The sequence below is a fragment of the Lycorma delicatula genome, chromosome 3 (genome assembly GCF_047948215.1).
Source record: "Lycorma delicatula isolate Av1 chromosome 3, ASM4794821v1, whole genome shotgun sequence".
Taxonomy (NCBI): domain Eukaryota; kingdom Metazoa; phylum Arthropoda; class Insecta; order Hemiptera; family Fulgoridae; genus Lycorma; species Lycorma delicatula.
Window position 1 is genome coordinate 49,401,844 of NC_134457.1, and position 24,708 is coordinate 49,426,551.

Consider the following 24,708-nt stretch of genomic DNA (forward strand, 5'->3'; position numbering starts at 1 on the left):
TTTCTAATTATGTTTAATTCTTTCTCTTTTAAATACCAGTTAGAAAGAAGATCATATGAAAAATAATAAGAAAACTGTTAAACATTTCATCAAAGTTATTTTGTTATTACTTTCCAAACCTGTAGAAACTAGTTGGAAAAGTAATAACTTTGTTTTCTGTCTAACCTTGATAATAGATGACAATAGATTTATTTAGTTATCTACTAACTTTGTTACTAGATAATTTTTAAGAGTAAAAGTAATAATTATCTAGTATGTTTTCATTAGTAGATGATGCTAATTGCAATCTGTAACACCATAATCTGCACAAAAGGATTGAAAATTATCTTTTGGTAAATCTATAAAACTGTTGTTGATGTAGGTAGCCGAGGTCCTTGTAATTTTACTGCTTTGAATACCAAAGTCAAACCGGGGAAAGAGTCTATGTATTCAGGGTAGTGGTTACCAAAACCCTGTCACTTTATGGCCGAACCTTTCGGTCATTGTCGCAATGTTGGGGAGCTGCGCTGGCAACCTATCGATGGTACTCATACCACCGATAATGACAACGCCGCCATTCAGAAGAAAGTTCTTAAGTAATTCCTCTACCTGAAGTGAAATGGAAAGGCAAATGACCTCTCCGAAGTCATGCGATAATCCGATCCCAAACGATAGTGCATAAGGCCGCTTAACTTTGTTCCATGTCTGACGCCAAGCAAAAGGACTTTGGGGGACTTATCGGCACTTCGCCACCTTCATCTGACGACAGATGTCGCCACATTCAATGACATATTGCAGATGATTCTGCAATAAATTTTAATAAAAACAGGAAAAAATGCGTACCAGCTCTTAAGAAAGAGAACGGTTGAGAAGTAGTCGTCTGAGAAGACTTATCTCAGTCAACAGAAAAGAGACTGGCGTGAGAAGTTTGAGACAGGATATCGCTCCTGAAGTTGTCCTTTTACCGATAACTTCAGAAAATCGTAAAAACTCAGTTTGCGTATTACTCGTATCTAAGGAGAACGATACTAGATGGGTCGACAAAGAAGACCGAGGCGAAAGTGAACATCTTTATACTCGTATAACCAAGGTATATGGACAAATCGTCCTAGGCTTGTTGTTTCTCATCAGATTGGTAATCGGCAATGTGTTGAAATAATTTCAACACATTGAAATTCTCTTAATTGGTAGCAAGAGAAAATATTATACGATCAGCCAGAATTAACGGTGGAGTTACTGTAAATGACGATTATTTGATACAGATTATAGACGTAATTTTTAATGAAGAAAATAGCAATCATAAAATGCGACCAAAGATAAGAACACGGTTGTATCCTGATTAATTTTATTTGCTTGTGTATTAAATAAAAAATTTAAAAAAAAATGACTGGATTTGTCTTCGTTCCTCAATTTTTGTCATTACAATCATTACTAATAATTATTATTAAACAAGTAACAGTTCAAAAAACTGCCTCATACTAGTGCACATGGGCATAGGTATCCTACTACGATGGTCTTAGAAAAAGAAAAATAATGTGAAAGAAAGTTAACTATTGAAAATCAACTTATAAAAATTGTTTACATGGATTATACCTGTAGGACTTCAAATTAGGCTTTTTTGGAAAATTGCTCGTTTGTTGGAAAAATTTTGAACACACAAAAAAAGTTAAATTATCAGTCAGTAAAAACTTTTAATCATAAAAAAACAATTTAATATTAAACAAAACAAATTACTAACTTTTTAATAACTAAAAAGCGTTTAAAAACTATTTGAACATCTATTTTTTTTATATTACAACATGAACATGACTTTCATGTCATTCATATACGGTATTTCATCGCATGATTTTGCCCATAACGTTTTAAGACTTTTTCATTACAAATGTTGCATCGGGATCATGCGATCACAGTGGTAAATGATTATACTATTTTGTGAGTCAACAATAATTTTAGTTTCTTTATTAAGTTACTACAAACTGTAAAACATTTACAAATTGTTAACATTACAACATTACAAACTGTAAACTACATTTTATGACTTCGTGATCTCCATTTTTTATTTCTCACTCTTCATTTTGTTTTTTGGTCCGTTGTATATTATTAATAGTTATTTCACAACTACTTAACGACCCCATTTTATTGATTTTTTGACAGTTTGAATTATATGATACGATTCGGTCAGACAAATCTATGTAACACGTTTAGCATTTAATAAATAGTGATTGATGATTTTATTACTGAGTTTTCTTTCTTGGGTCAATTCCGGTTTCGAATAAATTAAGAATTAATGTATTAATAAATTTGTATATTAATTATATTACTGTTAAGACTATCACATGTGTATTATAAATAAATTAAATAACATCTTGTATTTTCATACGTACATAATAATACGCTATATAGAACACGTCAGGAATGGGTAAATATTGCTACTAGACGGATAATTAAAGAAATTTTCCCAGGCAAATTCTGGGAAAATTTCTTTTTTGTTCGTATATCAAGAAAAAACCACTTCTTGTGGTTTTTTCTTTGTATACGACGTCTTTTAATTATTCCCAAAAGAAGAAATCCATCTGCGACAAATCGAGACTTCGCAACGGCCAAGAGATGGAAACTTCTCTGCCTGTCCGGCCCTCTGGTAACCTGACGTTGAGCCCAGTCGGCACAACTTCTGTATGATATGGAAGGGGTCCATCCTACTGAAAAATTGGGCCCTTCATATTTTCAATCTGAGGGTAACATAAAGTTCTCTAACATATCCGAGTACACTATGCCAGTAATAATGTGCTCGTAGAAAAAATTATCCAAAAATTCGATTATGCATGATACCATAACAGACATACACTTTCGGACAATTGCGGACGAATTCCACCTATTTGTATGGATTTTCTAAGCCAAATTCTCGACTATTACGGCCATGAAATGTAGCTTCATCAGAAAATGTTCCTGCGAACAGTACACGCACCGTGCCAGATGATAACGCCACGATACTGAAGCCCAGGCTTATAGAAGCTTTCGCCTGTGCACCAATCTAACACAGTTGCCATCTGACGGAGAATGTGTAAACTTAAACTTAATTGTCGTCGCTTCAAGATAGCATAAATAAAAACCATATTAATTCTTGAAACCCCAGAATTCTTTTCAGGGTTCTTTTTCTGACACCCCGATATGATCTTTTTTGACACCGATATACGTGTAGGTTTTGATACCATATCTGTATTAAAAATTTTATAAACTGGACTGGAATAAATTCTGTATCGTTGTCATATATAATAGAGTAAATTTCAGAACAGCGGAAAAAAATTAGTATGTATTTAATATAATGCACATGGGACTCGACGGTATAGTGAAAATCACCACTTCCAGAAAAAGCAACTCTTGACTGATACTTATGTACCTCAGGTACGTTACAAGAAACAAAACCATAAAAAAGACTAACATTAATGTAAAGGAATAATTATATTTTTCTGATCTAAAACAGAACGATGCACTGACTTTAATTTTGTTCCCTTTGCTATTTTCGCTTCACTGTTTTATGTACAAGTGCACGCGCACAAATGCGAGCACGTTTGGAGTTATGTGGAGACTAAAACTTTTATTTTGGGAACCCCAAACTGCTCATAGTGATTTCGACTGATTTCAAAACTTTGTGTTTTGTGGATTTCATTTAATACAGTTGAATAAATATTGCGTGTCCTTAATAATACAGTATTATTGTTATTCATTTTGTATAGGATAATCGCTCAAGATACAAATCAGGTGTCACTTTATTAATGATAATAGAACAATGTCCTTAACCACAAACTGAAACTGCTATAATAGTTATCTTCTCTCTTTATTCACGATTCTAAATATACGTAATAAACAATGACCTTAATCACTAAGTCATTCATTCGTTTAAATAATGACGAAAGCAATGAAAATGATGATGACTTCACAGATAATAGAATATAATCATAATTTTAGAGTGGCAATGAAAGTATTATAATCAAATAAAAATAATAATTTTATTTTACTTCTTTTAGTTTTTTTATTTTTTAATTCCTGAAAATATCAAATTAATTTCAGAAAATAATGTAATATAATGCTTTATTAAATTCTTTTAATAATCAAATAACTTAGATCTATTTCAGTATGCGAAAATATTTAAACCTGTTTGTCGATGAGGAAACTTTTAAAATAATACAGTCATAAAAATAAATAAAAAGTCATCGGTTTTTAAATGGTTTATTTTACCTTGGGAATATAAAACACCTTATTTTATTTTTCTCATTATTCATGAAAATTATATAACAGTCAGTACTTATAAAAATAGTAGCTTGATTTCTATCGGTAAAATACAAAATTAGATATGTTTAATGTTTAAAAATATCTCCGGTCGTGAACTTGAACTTCGCTGAGTAATGGTCATGAGTGAGTGGGTGATGTTACTTTTATTCTGTAGTTATATTTTTAACTGGTTAATGGGTAGATAATATAGGCTTCTTGAAAGTGGAAGAATATGGTAATTCAACATCATTATTTTTAATCAAGCACATCTTTAGTGATTTCTAGATTTTAAATAACTTCTTTTGATTAAACTACTCTTCTTGCTTATCTGCGTTTATATAAAATATTTTTTTAAAATATCTAATTAATTTGAGGAATAAATTTATTTATTTACTGGTTCTTACACCAAGTTTCACCTGGAGCTATATATATATATATGTGGTGTGTGTGTGTGTGTGTGTGTGTGTGTGTGTGTGTGTGTGCGCGCGCGCGCGCGCGCGTAAAATATCGTATCGCCTTTTTACACTTTGGAAATTACTCTTTCGAAATAAAATTCTCCAGGTTTAAAGAGCTAAATTGTATTAAAATTTTGTTTTTTATTTTAAGTAATATTATCTACATAACCCGCTGGGTTAGTCTAGTGGTTAAATTCGTTACCGCAAAATCAGTTGATTTTTGAAGTTTTAAGGTTCAAGTTGTAAAGGCAGTTGGTTTTTTATACATGGATTTGAATGCTAGACTAGATACCGGTGTTTTTTAATGGTTGGGTTTCAATTACCTACTTGTCTCAGTAGTAGTCGACCTGACTCTGTTCCAAACTACATACTTACCTGTACACGTACTCTTACATTGGAGCTACGTCAGGCCTGGCAAGCCGGTAGAAGAAATTGCATTTGCCTGTACACACACACACACACACACACACACACACACACCCCCAGACCTGGCAGTAGTAGGAAAACTGGTTGGAGAAAACAAACAAACTATTATCTACATCAATTTAACCGACTTATTAAAATTATAATTTTTTTTTTAAAATTAACGTTATTCACAGAGTAAAATATTTATCAGAAGCCGTATAGGAGCGGTCAAGAATAGCAGATTAGTTATTTATTTTTACCTTCATGAATGCCGTTTTGAGAGCGATTAGTTTAACAATATGTAGTTCAGCTGGATACACCCAAATGCCTCACGTAATTATGGAGTTGGATGAGGATTTTCCTTAAGGAAGTCAGAACCAGTTTTCAAATTGGTGTTTAATATCTAACAAAAAAAGCTGACAACGCAGTTGTAGGAGTTCCCGTCACGCGGCTTTTTTCTAATGCACGGCTTACACACACAAACATACACAACTTAAAATAAAATATTTATCATTTTATTTAAATTTAATATTTTTTATTTAATCCAATGATTCTAACTAAAGCGCGCGTGCATACCGTATTTCATTCACGCGGGTGTAGCGCCCGAGATTCTACATAGATTAGTTTTCAATAGATTCTACAAGATTAGTTTAATCAATGTATGTTACTAGCAAATAAAAGATAACTATTCATATGGTATCTTTGGTGATTTAAAACTAATTATCGATACAAATACGGAGTTTTTTTAATGTAACAAAATTGTGTCAAACTGGTGGGAAACAATTTAAAGGATGGTATGTATCGTACTAAAGAATCTAAAAATTAGAAATCTTAAATCTAAAAATTGAGCACTTTGTTAATACATTTTTTTTTTTAACCTCCGGGGCCGCAGTCAAGCATTACTGTACAGAGGATGAGATGAATGATTTGTAGCGTGTGTGAAAAATGCCATGCCTGACCGGGATTCGAACCCGGGACCTCCGGGTCAAAGGCCGAGACGCTACCACTCGCGCCACGGAGGCCGGCTTGTTAATAAATTTGGTGGTGAAGATCTTCACCCCCAAAATATTCTGTATAAAGTGGACAATAAAAAAATATTCTGTCAAAGGGTACAAACCCATTAGACTTGATTATTTCTGGTACTTATTTAAGGAAGGAATTATTTTTAAATCTAGCTTGTTGGATCTCCAACGATTTCTATGAAAGATGTTATAAAATTATAAAAGAGTATTTCATCAAAAATTTTAAGGAATATCAAAACGATAATGCTCAACTGCGATTGAAATTGTGAGAACTTGAAAGAAAGTACTGCAGAAAGATTACGAGATAAAACACTCAACTTGCACATAAAAATTTAAATCATAATTTAATTTTTCCATCAAATTTTTACAATAAACAGCAATATTTTCAGGGATAAGGATTCTTTAACGTAATTAAATGTAAGTGGTAGAGAAAATGCAATAAATTTATTAAAAAACAGATTATTTCGCGTTTAATTACACTAAACCGGTTGAACTATAAAATACAGTATGTTTTAAAAAGTACTTTTATTTTGTCATTTTTTTCGCGTATCGTTTCTACAACGATAGATTTAATCTCATTTATTGATGGTAGCTTTCAAGAGATCTTCTGATGTAATAAAGAAACAAATTGAATTGAATTAATTGAATTTTTATAATAATAAAGCCAACGCACAAATTTAGCGAATAAGAATGAAATCTCACACGCGGAAATTCCCGCGTGTGAGATTATGACTAAAATTGTTGGTGGTAATTGTAAAATCATAAGAGGAACATATGTTTGCGATGATTTAATACTAGCAATAGCCCCTTGGATATCCCCAAATTTTTAATTAATTTTTATAAATAGATTCTACAAGATTAATTTAATCAATGTATGTTACTAACAAATAAAAGACACTATTCATATGGTATCTTTGGTGATTTTAAGCTAATTATCGATACGAATACGGAGTTTTTTAACGCGACAAAGTTATGTCATGATGGAGGGAAACGGTTTGATAATTGGTTACAAAATAAACAATCTAAAGAATTAATTGAATTTTACAACAAAAAAGCCGATCCTGGAATTCCAGGATTGGTTTTTTACTAGAATAAGATTGGTAATAAAGATGTAACTATTAAAATTATTACCGGTACGTATGTTTATAAAAAAATTATTGTTCGATATTGCTTCATGGTTATCAAAAGAGATGTATGATTTAATAGAAGATTATTTTATCAAAGACATATTAAGTCATATCAAAACTATAAAATTCACCTGCATTCAAAGTTGCAATATATAGAAAATAAGCAAGAAGAATTGAAAATCGAAAATAATAGATTTGTAGTTGAAAATTTAAAACGTAAGTTGCAAATTAATGATTTAAACGGTAATGTAAAAAAAATGAAAACCTTGACCACACCATATTTGTCATCACTTTTTCCACATAATGAAAGTGATAATTTTCTTGTAATTTTTAATAAACATCAAGCTAATGACGAGTATAAATATTATGCTATTCCCGTTCGCTACATTAAATGCGTTCACGTTCAACGTTGTGTTCAATATAGCGTTGTAGTGTTTCTTCAAACGAACACTACACACTGTATTGTAATAATTCTTGAGTTTGTTTATTTTCTAATCATTTTTTAAATCGTTTCCCATCATTTTGACATAACTTTGTAGCATTAAAAAAACCCGTATTCGTGTCGATGAAAAGCTTAAAATCACCAAAGATACCATACGAATAGTTGTCTTTGATCTGTTCATAACACATATCCATTAAACACATTTGTTTGTATCTAAGTAAAACGATAATTTTTAACATCAATAAAATGTTAATTGTTACGTTTATGGATTTCCTTTGGATTCCTTTTTATATAAGATATTTAGTTGGTCGGAATCCTCGGTTAATTTAGATATATTAAAGAATCATTTTTCCTTTGAAAATATTGATGATGATAATAGTAAAAAAATTAATTAAACTCGTCATATTTGATGCTGTTTGTTTCCTACTTTGTAAAAAAGAAGTATCCATATAACTTATTTTTTACATTATTTTAGGTAATGTCAGTTGAAATGTATAATTTTCATCAATTTGTGGATCTATGCTATAGTTACATTCATGATGTGGTATATGCAACAAATATTTATTATCATTCATCGTTTAATATGTACTATTTTATTTTAATTTCAACTGAATGTAAAAGATATATTATTTATAAACTTCATCAATAGTTCAAAAACGAATTTATAATTTATTTATTATAACAGTAATTATATATTAAAATGATCTCATGTTTACGGATTGCAGATATTTTAGAAAAATATTATGATTCTACAAACAATATATCTGAATATCTTGCATTGTTATATTCAAAATTACGCAAAATTGTAAACGTTATTGATTATAAAACTTAGAAGTAAAAATAAAACTTTAAGTATAAAATGTGGAACATATGGAAAAATTGTCCAAGTTAACTATACGTAATTCGCAATATAAAAACGCAGCATCAAATATATTGTATAATATTGCTTATGAATTGGTATACCAAAAAGAAAATTTAGAAAACAAAAGAAATCCTATTTTAATTAGAAGTTCGTTTATGTTTAACATAAATCAAAATCTTCGTATGAAATGGTAGTTGAATTATACAAAAATTTAAACCCAATAATAAACGTTTTTTTATAATAAATATAAAGATATATATTAGATAAACAATTTTACTCATATCTCCACATTTATATAAAGACATTTACAGTTCTAAGCAGATAATACCTAACACAGAAGATTTATATAAAGAATGTCTAAATGACAAAACAATAAGTTTATCTAAAAGACGGTTACGAATTATGACATCTATATTTAAACGTTTTATTAGGTTTAGATCTCGAAAGTGTAATCTTGCATATCAACCATCAAATGGAAAACGGTGCGGAGCCTTTGCAATAAAGCATTTGTTGACTGGAATTTGTAAGCAAATTTCTAAAATTGCTTTTTCTAAAATATATCGAGAAAAAATATTTTTATCTCTAATTAATCTGTTAAAAGATGAATATTACGAACCGTTACTAGATAAAATGTTGCATGAACATTGTAATATAGAATATAAAAAACATACAACTAATATATTGAATGATAGTACAAACCCCCAACGATATTTCATTATTTGCAAAGACAGCAATCAATATAGAAACAATTAATGTTTATTCGTCAAAATATAAATTATTTTTTCATATAAAACAAAATAATAGTTTTAAATTGGTCGTATATAAAAATTAAAATGATAACAGTATTATTGTTTTCGATTTATTACCGTTAAATCAAATTTCTTTACATGAATATTCTTGGAATGAAAGACTTCTGAAGTATATCATAGATATCATAAAAGTTATGTTTTCCGTATCCCGGTATTACACTAAAACGTATATAATTTTTAGATGAGCAATTTAATCTTTTTATTCAAATAATAGTGTATCGTATAACTATATAAAAAGGTTTATATAATGGTACATTTTTTTAAAAATTAATTAACACAAATCATTAGATACAGATAAATATAAATATAGAAATATAATCCCTAAAAAACACAGAAAAGTCGAAATAAAAGACACTAGAAAACAAATTATGTTACAAGAAACTTGTAATGAAAAAACAAATAAATTTTGTGAAGACGTTATAACATTATCAATACCAGATAGTTTATTGTTTACTGATTCTAAATGATATTAATTAGACTATACTTAAATATATTTTAACATTAATCCACTGTAACCAATAATATATTTGAATAAAAGTAATTTTATATATATATATATATATATATATATATATATATATATATATATATATATATATATATATATATATATATATATATATATATATATATATATAAACAATCAGATTTCAATGAAATTAATCAATCTAAAGATCTTTATATTCGTATATATAAGAGTATTGATGATCCATATTTACATAATGAATTAAATGTAGATTTGTAAATTGCATTGAGATTAAAAAATAAATAAAATAAGATCTAGTTGAAATCACAAAAAGTTTTATTTTTTCCGCAATGAATTTTTTAAAAACGTTTTGTTAAATAGGCACTCTTTTTTTTGCTTACTTGATCCGAGTATTTAGAACCAACATGAAAACACATCTAATATAAATAAGTGAACAATTGTAATGATCATATGGTAATTGCTGTTAACAATTATAGTACGTAAAAGATAACTTGCAACTTACGTAATACAATTTTCACCATACTTGTCGTGTAGTTGGTGTAGCTGAATGGATTAAAGCTATCAACAATCTCAACTTGTAGTCAATTGGTTCGAAAGCCACCCAGTTTTTTTTTTTGTATGTGAAATGTAGATAAGTAATAATTTCTTATAAACATACGTACCGGTAATAATTTTAGTTGTTTCGTCTTTATTATCACCTTTAACCTCATAAAAAGCCGCAGTCGGGATTCCGGCATCGGCTTTATTATTGTAAAATTCAATTAATTCTTTTTATTCTTTTCTTTACTACAATACCATGCTTTAAACGCTTTCCCAGCATTTTCACATAATTTTGTTTGTTTAAAAAACCCGTATTTGTATTGATAATTAACTTAAAATTGGTGAAAATGCTATATGAATAGTTATCTTTTATTCGTTTGTAACATACATCGATTAATATTCTACTGCACATGAATAAAAATAATGTGTAAAAAACTGTAATTTACATTAATAAGAGATAAAAGATCAGTGCTATTGTAATTTATATATGCTAAACCAATATATAAAAAAACAACTAATTATGAATGATTAACAATTGCTATAGGGAATCCCCTGACGTCATAGACAGTCTATAGTATGTTATAATAAAATACATTTATAACAAACTATGAATTGTGATGTAGAAGCTGTTTAATCGGTAAACTTACTGTATTTTCCGGCTTTATAAGAAATTATTTTAGTTTCACAAAACTGAAGGAACATATAATAAAGATTCAAATGTTTGTACTCTGTTTTCGCTGAAAGTAATGATGACTGATTGATGCAGAACCTCATATATTTTTCTTAAATTTATAAGATGAAGAAGTAGATTTATTGAAAAATTGATAACGAAAAGTAGCTTTAAGGTGCGTAATTGACATACGCGAATTTCGCTCACGTTGTTATCTCGAGAACGATTAGACCTAGATGCATGGGACTAGTACCTGTAGTTCCAAGAACTTGGAAAACCCTTTCGATTAAGCCTTTCAAAATCGCGTTAAAAATCGTCTAGGACTCACTGTTTTCGAGATACGCTCTTTTTTAGAAATCTTTTAATATAAGATACCCATTTCTTATGTATAATATATATAAGATAACATCATTAGCTACCTCAACTATAAAAAAATTAACAATCCACAATCTTTATCACATATCATCCCGTTTTTTCTGAAATGAATGATGACCGATTTTTTTTCCAAAACATCCTTATAAATTTAAAAGTGATCAAAACTGTTAACTGAGTGGTTACTAGATAAAATAAAAACATATTTTTATTTTATTTCACCATCAAATACAAAAAATATTGTGAGAAAAGGGCGTATCTGCAGAATGGCTGGACCTAGACGCATGAAACTAGCGACTATCGTTCCAGGAAGTTGGAAAGTACCCTTTCGTTTAAGCCTTTCAAAATCGCGTTAGAATTGGCCTATGACGCACTGTTTTCGAGATACGCTCTTTTTATATTTGAAAGAACATATATAATAAAGAATCATTAACTTGAAAAATGGTGCTCGCAAAAGAGTGTGAAATATGTGAATTTGTCTGTAAAAGACTGCATAATATGTCACTTTACTTAGAATCACCCCTAAATCACGTGCTGCTCTCTGATTGGCCATTCTTTAATGTATATTGTGTTTGGACTAGAAGGAACATATTATATCTACTGGCGGCCACTTTAAATACTTTTTTTGCACTAGTTTATTTAATTAATTTCATTAATTTAATTCTACCGTTCACATGCGACATTACAACGTAGCAGTCGACTATTCACAGTTGAATGTCAGTGCTACACTAGCGCTCCTTGTGGTGAGAGGGGGTACTAATGACGCGCTATATCCACTTAGCCACTAGTTTATTTAGAGTATTTTTTGGGCGGGGGTGCGATTTTAAAAAAAGTTTTTTTGGAAATATTATTTTTTAATTGTTAACAAATGTGTCTAAGAAAAATACGACCTTAATTAGGCAAAATCTCAAGATACTGAGGGTGACCTTGCTCTACAGCTTCACCTCCTTTACCTTTTAAGCTGAAATTTTAATGGCATCAACGCTTCATATATAGAAGTAATCTGACTAACTTTGATCAAAATCGTTCATGTAATTCTGGAAATATAAGGTGTGAAACTCGAAACACACGCGTACATGCGAACATTTCCATCCGGTTTTTGTGTTTTTTGGGTCCTTTAGGTGTCAAAACGTAAAGATCCAGTGAAAACCACATAAGCCCAAATTTAGATTTTTTATCTTTATATTTGTGAATTTGTAATCTTTGTTAAAACGAGTAGAAAAAAAAACAATATCCACCGCTATCAAATCAGGCAACAGAACGTCTAGTTACTCAAGTCACAATATTTAATAATTACCTAATCAATTAAAATTATCTTCCTACCAATTTATTTAAAAGATTTTCTTTTACAAAAAAATTACTCTGTCGATGAATTTTTAAATAATCCCGTTCAATTTAAATAGATACGTGCTCAAATAATCTTTATGAACTCCTGAATTTTGATTTAGTTTCCAGGTTTCCAGTTACTTTTTGTAGTTAGAATCTTCATATATTTATTTTAATATTTTTTCATGACTTTATATATATTTTATTTTTATTTTGTATTGTAGTTATTTTAACTAAATTATTTTTTCAATGTTTCACAATTACTTATTATAAATTATATTTAATTATAGATTTATTTATTTGTTTAGACTTCCAAAGTCTCTATCTTAAGAATATGGATGCTTATATCTGTTATTAAAATCGTTAGTATTTATGGTTCAATTGGGGTGAATATGAATGCAATAAGGGAAATATTTTCCTAATTGGTGTGTGTGAAAATAATTCAGGTTGATGTTTAACTGCTTTTAAAAGAATTTACGGATACATTTTACGTAAAATAAACAAAAGAATCATATAAAAATGGAACCGGAAACGCTTCGTTTTCGAGTTATACTTTGAAAATATTATACCTTGTTTCATGCTCCCAGAATAAAATAAAGCCATACTAAGATTCAAATGTGGTTATTACTGTGAAGTACTGAATTCATATCCAGTAAGTCAGGTGTAGCGACCAGATCACCGATTTGAATCTTATAGATTTCTTCGTATGGACCATGCTCACACGGCCAAACCTATGAGCATACTGTTGATCATATAGATCCGACAATGAAAATAAAGTTTTTAAAGAATCGTGTTTACTGACGTTTACGGACGTAAAAAGATGTTATTTTAAGTGGATGTTATTTAACATCCCCTAAAGATGTTAGATCAAGAGGTCTTGATAGTCAGGAATGTGGACCTTCACGACCGATCCATTTCTCAGGGAAATGAATGATTTAAGTGAGTGGAAACGGTAATAAGAGGATTGGGGAGACGTGTCATCGTGTCGGAAGTATACTTTGTGTCTCAACTGCGGCAATACTTTATGTTGCATCTTCATTCAGCTGCGACAATCCTTATTGAAGAAAGTGCATGTAGACTTCAGTATTTAAACGGCCAAGTAATATGAATGGTCCAAACAGCTGATTGTGAAGAAGGCACATAAACGCTAAAATTGCCTTCCACCGTTTCATGAAGATTTACATGTATGCTCATCGCATAAGTTGTTGACTCCATCTCCAGTAAAATTTGCTTCGTTTGTAAACAAAATATACTTGTAAAGTTGTTGATTTGTACTCTACCAGTTGCAGAACTCCAAGGTTAGAGGTTAGAGGTTGAACTGGCAGTTTATGGTAAACATAAAACTTGTTTTATTTAAGTGTCCTCTAAACCATCGAATGCGAAACTCCGATCCGCTTACAAGGACATCGTGCACTGACACCTAGAGTTCGCTAAACTGCATCGATAATAATTTCATCAATCACAGCTTCGTGTTGAACAGTTCGCTCGTAAGTGGTACGAATACTAGGTAGTGAATCTGTTTCGCGAAAATTGCGAAACGTCGCGCTAATTATTTTGGGATCTGGAATCCTACTATTCAGAAAACGTATTTAAAATTCTAATACAGAAGCTGTAGCATTACCATTACACACACCCAAAATTAATACCATATTAGCGTATTCCTCTGCTGCAAATAAGTACGGCATAACTTCAATGGCCAACCGATCACGTTCAAACTAAAATTCACAGAAAACCTTCGCTAACGACAGCACAGTTCACAGTACCCGATATTGATTTTTGTTTACATTAAATAAGTACTTTTCTGACGTATGTAGTAATACGCTGTTTTAAATAAAATTCGAATTTTTTTAACTTTTCTTTGTTTTTTCAACTTATCTTACATTATTCTGTTCAAAATTAAATTCCCTACACGTTTTGTTTTTAGGTTTTATGTAGTTATTTAGGGAGTCCGACAAGGATGTTCCCTATCTCCGTTACTTTTTAATCTTTACATGGATCTAGCAGTTAATGAGGTTAAAGAACAATTTAGATTCGGAGTAACGGTACAAGGTGAAAAGATAAAGATGCTACGATTTGCTGATGATATAGTAATTCTAGCCGGGAATAAAAAGGATTTAGAAGAAACAATGAACGGCATAGATGAAGTCCTACGCAAGAACTATCGCATGAAAATAAACAAGAAGAAAACAAAAGTAATGAAATGTAGTAGAAATAACAAAGATGGACCACTGAATGTGAAAATAGGAGGAGAAAAGATTATGGAGGTAGAAGAATTTTGTTATTTGGGAAGTAGAATTACTAAAGATGGACGAAGCAGGAGCGATATAAAATGCCGAATAGCACAAGCGAAACGAGCCTTCAGTAAGAAATATAATTTGTTTACATCAAAAATTAATTTAAATGTCAGGAAAAGATTTTTGAAAGTGTATGTTTGGAGTGTCGCTTATATGGAAGTGAAACTTGGACGATCGGAGTATCTGAGAAGAAAAGATTAGAAGCTTTTGAAATGTGGTGCTATAGGAGAATTTTAAAAATCAGATGGGTGGATAAAGTGACAAATGAAGAGGTATTGCGACAAATAGATGAAGAAAGAAGCATTTGGAAAAATATAGTTAAAATAAGAGACAGACTTATAGGCCACATACTAAGGCATCCTGGAATAGTCGCTTTAATATTGGAAGGACAGGTAGAAGGAAAAAATTGTGTAGGCAGGCCACGTTTGTAATATGTAAAACAAATTGTTAGGGATGTAGGATGTAGAGGTTATACTGAAATGAAACGACTAGCACTAGATAGGGAATCTTGGATAGCTGCATCAAACCAGTCAAATGACTGAAGACAAAAAAAAAAGTAGTTATTTACTATTTTACAGAGTTATTGTAAGTCAAACATAAAAAACAAGGGTTTTTATCCCAATTTATTGGTTTTTACCACAAATTTCTTAAAACCTAGTGCAGATATGCTTCTGGAACCTACTTTATTCAACTGTTTAGGTCAAAAACTATTAAAAATCACTAGCTCTGTTCTTTAATTAACTTCCTAAAAATTTCAGTATTTCCTCATTTCATCGGGATAGCTAAAATCCGAGCGAAATCTTTCACTAGCAGTAAATCGCAAACAAAGCCTTTTAGGACATATGTTTATATGAACTTTTCCCATTATTTTTACTAGTAATATAGGTTATGAAAGTCTCGGGAGAACTTTGTGGTACACTTTGTATATATATTCATTCATTATTATGTAATGTTTTTATAACACCCATATTTTGGACCAGCGGTTTTTTTTTTTACGTGCCATTCATATGAATTACAGATACTACTAAATGAAACACCAAATTATTAATGTATTATTATTAAGTGGTACTTGCGTACCACTAAATTAAATACGTAATATAGCAATGTGAAATAGAGTTATAACTCGGAATGGTAAAGCAATAAAAAATTAAAATCTTTTTTGAAGTGCTTATACATTTTATAAAAAAATCATGCATTACGATTTTTTTTGTTTATTAAAAAGTTTTTAATCATTTTTTACAAAAGCATCTATTTATAAAGAATGTTACATTTTATATTTACTTACATTACCATTTATAACATTTTTTAAAACTAAAAGTTCAGTTAAAAGGAGGTGCTACCTGTTGAAAGAGATGAAATGGAAGAGATATCTGGTTCATTTGAAAGTAATTTTTAAGCGCAAATTTGATTCAAGGTTCAGCTTATTCTGAAATTTATTTTCCTACTGTCACCATAACAGAAAATCTAGTTTTACAAAGATATGTGGTAGAAAATGGAATTAAAAATAACATTTCTTTTCTGGCAGCGTCGGATATTCATTTTTACCTTTAACCAATATACATATAACTCTAATTTAGTAAATTTTACTTTCAAACCTCCATCGCAAAATAATTCTACCAAATATTCTGTTTCGTCGTTAGTTAGGGTTCCAGGAATAATATCCCATACGAAAGGGTTTGAATCCATAGGAATTCAGAATAATCTTCTTTAAAAATTTCAGTGAGCATTAGGCTGGAGGAAAGTACTGCGATCTTTTTTTTCTAGCGGCCATTAAGAAACTTGTTTGTACAAGTACGACGCGGTGCATGTAAGGGACAAGCAAGTTGCTACATAATGTTTTACAATTTTTTGCAACGCGCTGTGACAGGTAAGAATCCGTCGGCGATGCGTGTTTGTTTTTGCAAACCGAATAACTGATATTATTGCTGCATAAAAATAATTTTCTCAAATTAAGGGAAAAATAAATGCATAATAAAATCCTTTTAATAATATATAAAAAAACCTTTGAGAACCGCTGATCCACTGAATTAATAATAATAAATAAATACAAATAATAATATAAAATGTCTTTCTTACTAATAATTTTGAATAAAAAAATTGTATTTTTTATGATATTTTTTTTTGTTTGATGTGTCTGCGTACTACCTACTGAAGCTCTACGTACTGTAGTTTGAGAACCGTTGCTTTAAACAATATATTATTTTATTACATCCATGTTAGAAATTTATATATTTGATTTATTTATTGTTAATGTACTTTATCGTGTTTTTTTTAAATTTTTTTTTTTAATATTAGGTCATTGGCAGCTTGTTTAAATTCTTTAATCGACTTTAAAAATGGAATTTTTCTCAAACGATTACAGTTGAAGATGTTAAACTGAAAAATTACATTGACTGATTATATTGATGATTTAAACATTTTTTTTCGTCGTCATTGATTAGAACTGAGTTATTGTATCGAAATATATATATATATATAAAGCTTTATATTATCGTGATACTTAATATTTTCGTGGAGATTCAAGAAAAACCATTTCGACTTAAGATTAAAGAACTAAAATGCTCCTTTATTTCGAAACCCGTAACTCAGGCTCGGTAGAAGTTTCTTGAAGTTATCTCTCAAATTTCATTTGCTTTTTTGTCAAGAAACCAATTCTCGACTTTTTTTTCCTTGTGAAAATTTTTTTACATAAGCATCGATTGTTTTTTTGAAGTATTGCTATATTTTAAACAAAAATAAATAAAATTAAATTAAATAAAAGATTAAACCATCTTAAACAAAGCCCCAGTAAAAGGTATAAAAGTACACTTTTTGATAATTTTATAGATTTTGACTTTTGTAAATAGGCGTGAAATTAGTAAGTTGGTCTTTGTTTTTAAATTTACCCCTGTTTCTTAAGGTCATAAATTAATTTTTTAAAGGTACAAATTAATTTAAAGAACAATTGAATTGCATTATTTTATTCCTTTTAATGTGATATCTATTTTACTGAAGTCTGTTTTATTTTTTTAAAAGTAAATTAATCTTTAGTACTTTTATATAAACAAACCAAATAAAAGCTACGAAGAAATTAAATGAACAAAACAGTCGATTTAAAAATTAATAGTGATTTGATATTTAAAATAAATTAAGTTTGTTGAATTAATTTGGTAATTACACAAAAATCAGTTACTTAATTTTTTACAATAGTTAATGTTTTTTTTACACATTTGAATATGATCTAAATGTAATTATAAAGTTAAAGGATCAATTTTAAATAAACCTATCTTTATATACAACTAGCTGTACCCGCCACGCTTCGCTGTGGCACATTGTGGTTGCATGGATGAGAAATGAGAAAACAAAACAAAGCATACGTTTCATAGAAGTTTAATTTTGCAATACTTGTGGATATACAATATTTTTTTTGTTTTTCCACTGTCTGCGTAGATATAAAGGCTATCTGGTTTGTCGACTCGGGAACACGCACATATAGTTGTTCATGTGAGAAGCAATCCGCATCTAAATCTAAACCACACAATTCTAAGGATTGACATTGAGCTTTATTGATTGTGATTTATGCTACAAATGCCAATCGAATTGGGAATTGCAATCTTTTAAATTGAAATGGTGTATCGGACGGGATCATGGGTATTCGAGGAATGAGGACATCTTCAGCTTTGAAAGGCCCCGTTAAAATCGTTGCTTCCACTACGTTATTCATCAATTTCTTAACTGCAAGTCGTGTGCCGTTGCAGAGTTTTGGCTGATTAATATTCCGCAACAGGATAATTGGCACACCTATTTTCAATTTTAATATGTGTGGTGGTATCCCTGGCAGATCAAGTGAGTTTAAAAATTCCGTTGGATAATTAACTACTTCATCTGCTTCCACAACGGTGTCTATCGACTTATATGTAATTTCCTCACTTTGAATGCTGGATTGAATAGCATTATTAAGTTGATAGACATCTTTATTCTTTGCGGCAAGGATAGCTCGTTCACTGAGCCAATCGTGATTTCTATGATTAATTTGAATATCAGGAAATACTTTAACGATCAGTTCTTCTTTCGATGTTACTAAATTACAAAAATTATCAGGAAATGATATTCGTCTAGACGTCTCATCGATTGGCAGCTGTCCGTTTCCAATGCCCAGTAACTGTCGTGAGAATACCTCAGCTGATGGATCATTCTGCAACTGGACACGCATATTCGTAGTCAACTGCAATGTACGTACGTGTCACCACAGTGTTGAATATTTCAGGCAAGCATTTATTTCGTCTGCTGGTGTCGATCGAGAAATTACAGGCAATGTTTGCCTAAAATCTCCTGCGAGCAATATCAAAGCATTCCCGAATGGTTGAACGTTTCCACGCAAATCTCGTAACGATCGATCCAGAGCTTTAAGCGATTTTTTATGTGCTATCGTGCATTCATCCCAAACAATGAGTTTACATTTTTGTAATACTTTTCCCATACAGGATGCTTTGGAAATATTGCACGTAGGAGTCTCGATGATTTGGATGTTCAATGGCAACTTCAGAGCTGAATGCGCAGTCCTTCCACCTGGTAACAGTATCGCAGCTATTCCAGACGAAGCAAGAGCTAAGGCTATGTCATTTTTTGATCGAACCGTTGCTAGAATCAATCTAATGAGGAATGTTTTCCCAGTTCCTCCTGGCGCATCCAAGAAGGTCCCCCCAACTCCGTCATTTATCATTTGCATTATGCGATCATAAATGCCTTTCTGTTCACGCGTTAATTTGGGAATGTTTGATTGGACATATGACTGAAGATCACCAATGTTGTAACTCTGTTCACGGCGTAAATCCACATCAAATGAAGCAATCGCAGCTCGGGTGGGTGCTGGCATTCCCAATTGACTAAGAACTTTATTTGCATTAGCTAAGCACTTGTCTTCAATATTTATCAATGCTTCATTGTAAATGCCTGTTGTAAATTCAGACAAAAGTGAATATTTAACCTAACAAAGGATTTTTTGGTCATTATGTAGGGATATTATTTTCTGTGTATTTGGTTATTTCGACTTTTGTTGTTTGCATAGTCTTAAGTCTATCTGGGGTATAAGAAAGTTGGGTGTTTTAATTTATTTACTCTAAGTCATCCTTCTTGGTGGCTTTTCTTTTTGTTTTGGTGTGTTTTTTTTTTAATAAAATACAGATTTTTAGCTGTTAAATATAATTCAAAGAAATTTGTTACTTAATCAGTTGTGATTTTGTTTACATTGGCAACGGCCATACGGGCTGTTTGTGATTGGTCGTTGTGTTTGACAGCGGCCATCTTGCATTGATCTGATTGGTTTTCCTTTGTTTACATTTCCATCTGATTTATTAGCCTCTTATTTATTAAAAAACTGTACAAATTAAAAATAGGTAGATAGATTTGTTAAAAATAGATGAAAACATCTATTTTTCCGATTGAGCACAATCTGTGCGAACATTTTGAGTTTTTGAAGCGTACACAAACGAACTTAACATTTTTATATATATAGATTAATAAGATGTAATTATCAATAATAAAATGGTGATATTAAATATATTAACGCTAAACGTATTAAAGTACGGTAAAAATATGCATATACGAGTCTAGAAGTAAGGATCTAATATGATGAATTAATCATTAAAAAAAATACTAAGTCTGACTTAACGATGAAAAATTAAGTGGAAAGTGAGATAAACAGTCCGCACAGAAAAAAAACATACTTGAAGAGTTAATAGTGAATTATTACTTAATATTTTTTATAGTATTTAATTCAGAGATTAAAAAAAAAACAATAAAATATAACAGCGTAAAATTTTTATTTTCATTAAAGAATTTCATCAAATTGAATTTTCATATATATTTTAAATGAAGAAATAATAAGCATGCGAAAAGTTGTAATAGACTATGTTTGATGAAATTATTTACATTCAAGTAGTTCGGAGTGTTTTTTTTTAAATGTATTAAAATATTTCCATGAAAAATTTAAATAGTTAAATAACTTGTTTTGGAAAACCCTAAGGTAAATATGTAACCTGAGATATAAAAAAAATTACCAGTTCTAAACGAAGCAATTTCACTCCAACTATAAATGAGCATTTGAATTAGAAAATCTCTTGATTATTACTTATCCAATAATCTTCGAATTAAATGTAGTTATTAGTATGAGTTATTAAGAAGTAGTCACTTTAGAAAGTTTTAATATTAATAACAAAGAAATATGTATGTTTTATAATATATATATATATATATATATACCGTTTTTACAGGAAAAATGTTAAAATTATTCTTTGAACAATCTTACAGTATACTAAACTAACTTGCAATCTACAAAATATAATCTAATAATAACACTCAGAAAAATCTAAAAGCTACTACTTGGAAAAAAAAAATGCGCAACTATTTTCAAAGATTAAAATTTAATTTTTCGAAAGATTTTAACTAATTTATCGTCTACATACTATATTTATAATATCAACTACGATTACAACAGTAATTATTTTAAATTTACTTTTATGACTACTGTCGATACAGAAATTATATGCACTCGAGTTTCAAGCTTCATAAAAAATGAACTATCCACCCTATTCATAACCAATCACATCAAAACATACATAGTTTTATTCTGAGCTTGATAACTTTAATCTTTCACGTTTTAAAATTATTTTTAAGGTATATTTTTGCGGTAAGAAGGAAAAATGCCATTTTTTGTTTAATCTTCTATCGCTTAGTTAGACTTAGATCGCTAGATATTAAAGAAATATAAATCAATCGAGTTGAGAATTTAACAGAAGGTAAGGCTATTTTTTTACCTTATCATCTCTTAAATTTCATATCTTTACCTTTAATTGTTTATGAGCTGTTATTCAATTTGTAAAAACATTTTATCTTTGGAACCGTTCGACATAGAAACACGATTCGAGGTTCTGTGTCTGCTGTTTTAAATTGATAGAAATAATATTTGTAAAAGTTATAGCTCAACTGAATTTTTTCTTTTGTTGAGATTTTTATGTGAGAAAAAATAATTATTTACTCCGAGAAAGAGAAAAAAAGGCAGTCGCGGGACTGGCCGACAGAAGTGAAAACTTCAAATCATGAATACCGATTAGTGGTTTATAATTATATTTTATTATATAATTATTTCTAACTTGTGCCAATTTTATTAAAACATATATTTAATGATTGTATAATGAATGAAATGAAAAATATTAACAACAAGATTTAAATTAATTTGATTTATTAATTATTGGTAACAATAACAAAATATTTACAAGCTAATAATGATGTGTATTATAGTTAACAACGGTACATTTTATTCTATTTCTGAATGTTGACATTGTTAATTTTAATTTTTCTTTTAAAAAGTTTATTAGTAGCTGCGATGTTTCTTCGGCAAAATTAATGTTGAAGTCTCCACTTAAAATAATAGGCATTTCGTGGAAATTTTCATTAAGTAATTTTGATCCTTCTTCTGTGTATATTAGTAAATTTGAATGAAAAATTTTATAATTTCTTTTAATCTCTATGTTTTCGTACACGAAATTTTTTAAATTCTTTTTCGTGTTTTGTTTTCATCAGACATTTCTGATTGTGAAAAATTGCTCTTTTGCCTTTCTCTATGTCGCTCAACACGAAAAAAAATCTTGTTAATTCATAAGAATGTTCATTTTTTTGAAAAAAAAATTCTGACATGCCTATCTCTATTTTAGGTTACTTAATCTTCTTAATTCTTTTGAATGTTCATTTTTAGCCTTTACTTCGTCACTATTTTTTCATCATTTTCTTCATTATTACTGTCATTCTCTTCGTGTTTTCCTTTTTTGAATATTTTATAAGTCAAATTTTCATCTTCGCTTTCATCGTACCTCTGTTTGTTGAACTATCTATCTTCATTTTCCTCCAAAACTGATCGTAATTAAACATTTTTTAAAATTATTGTAAAGCTCGGTCAAAATATATATACTATAACCTATTATAATATTTAACATGCTCAATTCTATATGAATTAAATGTATGCAAAGGAATTTTTATTATATATTAATTTGTTAAATTTAAAAATACGCGGAATATAAAAAAAAATGTTTGAATCTGCTGAATTTTAGAATGTACAATATACATAGTGCTGGTCTTGGTTAGCTCTCTTAAAGTGCAAGAGATAGCGTTGATTGAAAGAGATTATTTGAATAGAGTTAAAAATTATTAAGTAGGTATTTATTTAATTAAAATAAATTATTGCTACTAAAAATAAATATTTTATCAATTCAAACTAATTTTTAATTGTTAAAAATTAGCTAAAACTAACAATTTTTAAAAAACCTATATTAAACTATTTTAAAATACGCGGTCACACATCAGCGCCATCAGTTGTATTTTGTGAGAACTAACCCTAGCGTCTCGCGTTACGTTATACATTTTGATTACTAGTCAGCGATTTTTTTTTCCATTTTCCCATATAATTCGTATGTACAAAAATTCTGACACAACGCGCCTAAAGAAGTTTTCACTACAAAAAGTACAGAGAAATTGATTAATAGAAAAAGGTCAGCTGTTTGATTGTGGGTATATAGTTTACTAACGTTTTCTGTATAATATTAATTCACCGCATAAGCTTCGAATGCGGGACTTTAGTGGTGAAAGGCAAGAAGACTATAATTAGTCGAGATACAATTAGAATAATGAAACTAAAATTAGGCGCAAAATTTCAATATCCTTTAAAATGATGCGTCAGATTTCTACTCTTTCCACTTAATATTTTTTATCTCCTCCTAACGGACACTACAACGGGCTTTGAGGTCTGGTGGTCTCGTATCAAAAAATAATTCATTTCGCGGTAGGATCGATCATTCGCTAAATTTAACTCTTCTACGTTTAACTCTTGGAAAGTTGTTTAAGGGTTCCTGTACTTTATTAACACTGTGTAAAGAATTACATTTTACTCATGATTATAATTACATTGGATCTACAGATATATTTATGTAATATCTTAACTGATTTAATAAGATTTAACGGTTAAAAAATAGTGATTCATTATTTTTTAACCGTTAAATCGGATTGAAGAATAGGCTCCGATATAGATTAAAAGACAAATCAAGTAATTTGTTTTTTAAAAATCGTTTAAACTCTATAGGCGGAGGACCTAGCGCGTAAAAAAATTCACGCAGTAGAAAGTGCTAGCATTATTTGTCAGAATCTCAATCATCAGCTTTTTTTCCGTTTTATTATTGTAATTTTTATCCAAATTATCTACATTATGTTAAATATATATACAGAATTATTTTTTCTTGAAGAGAGTACTGACACCCTTCTCAGAACGTTTAAAAAATATATATATAAATATATGGAAAATCTTTCGTGTATATCTTCTTTTGCTACATTTTTATCAAAATTTCCTTAAAATTTAAACTTTTTATTTATTAAAATACGCTATTAAATGCCTTGTTACAAATGCCGTTTTAATGGCTTTACTCTTTTTAATCCTGTTTTTTTTACGATTAGACTAACGTCTGACAACAATCCATTTTCCTCTATTACAAAAATATTTTTTTCCAGTAAAATATCCACTATTTTGGAAACATGAGATAGCAGAATGTTAGAGTTTTGGTTTTCACATTATTAAAATATAAAAGTGCCGGCCTTTGTGGCGCGAGTGGTAGCGTCTCGGCCTTTC

General features: G+C 29.7%; 1 protein-coding gene across 1 annotated transcript in view; it reads right to left on the minus strand.

Annotated features, from left to right (window-relative positions):
• The window catches only part of LOC142321578 (uncharacterized), a 36,954-nt gene extending 26,175 nt beyond the window's left edge, over positions 1-10,779 (minus strand). The window contains exon 1 of the mRNA XM_075359784.1: positions 10,360-10,779. The gene's annotated coding sequence lies outside the window, so the exon portion shown is untranslated. The remainder of the gene's footprint in view (positions 1-10,359) is intronic.
• Positions 10,780-24,708: the final 13,929 nt, after the last annotated feature.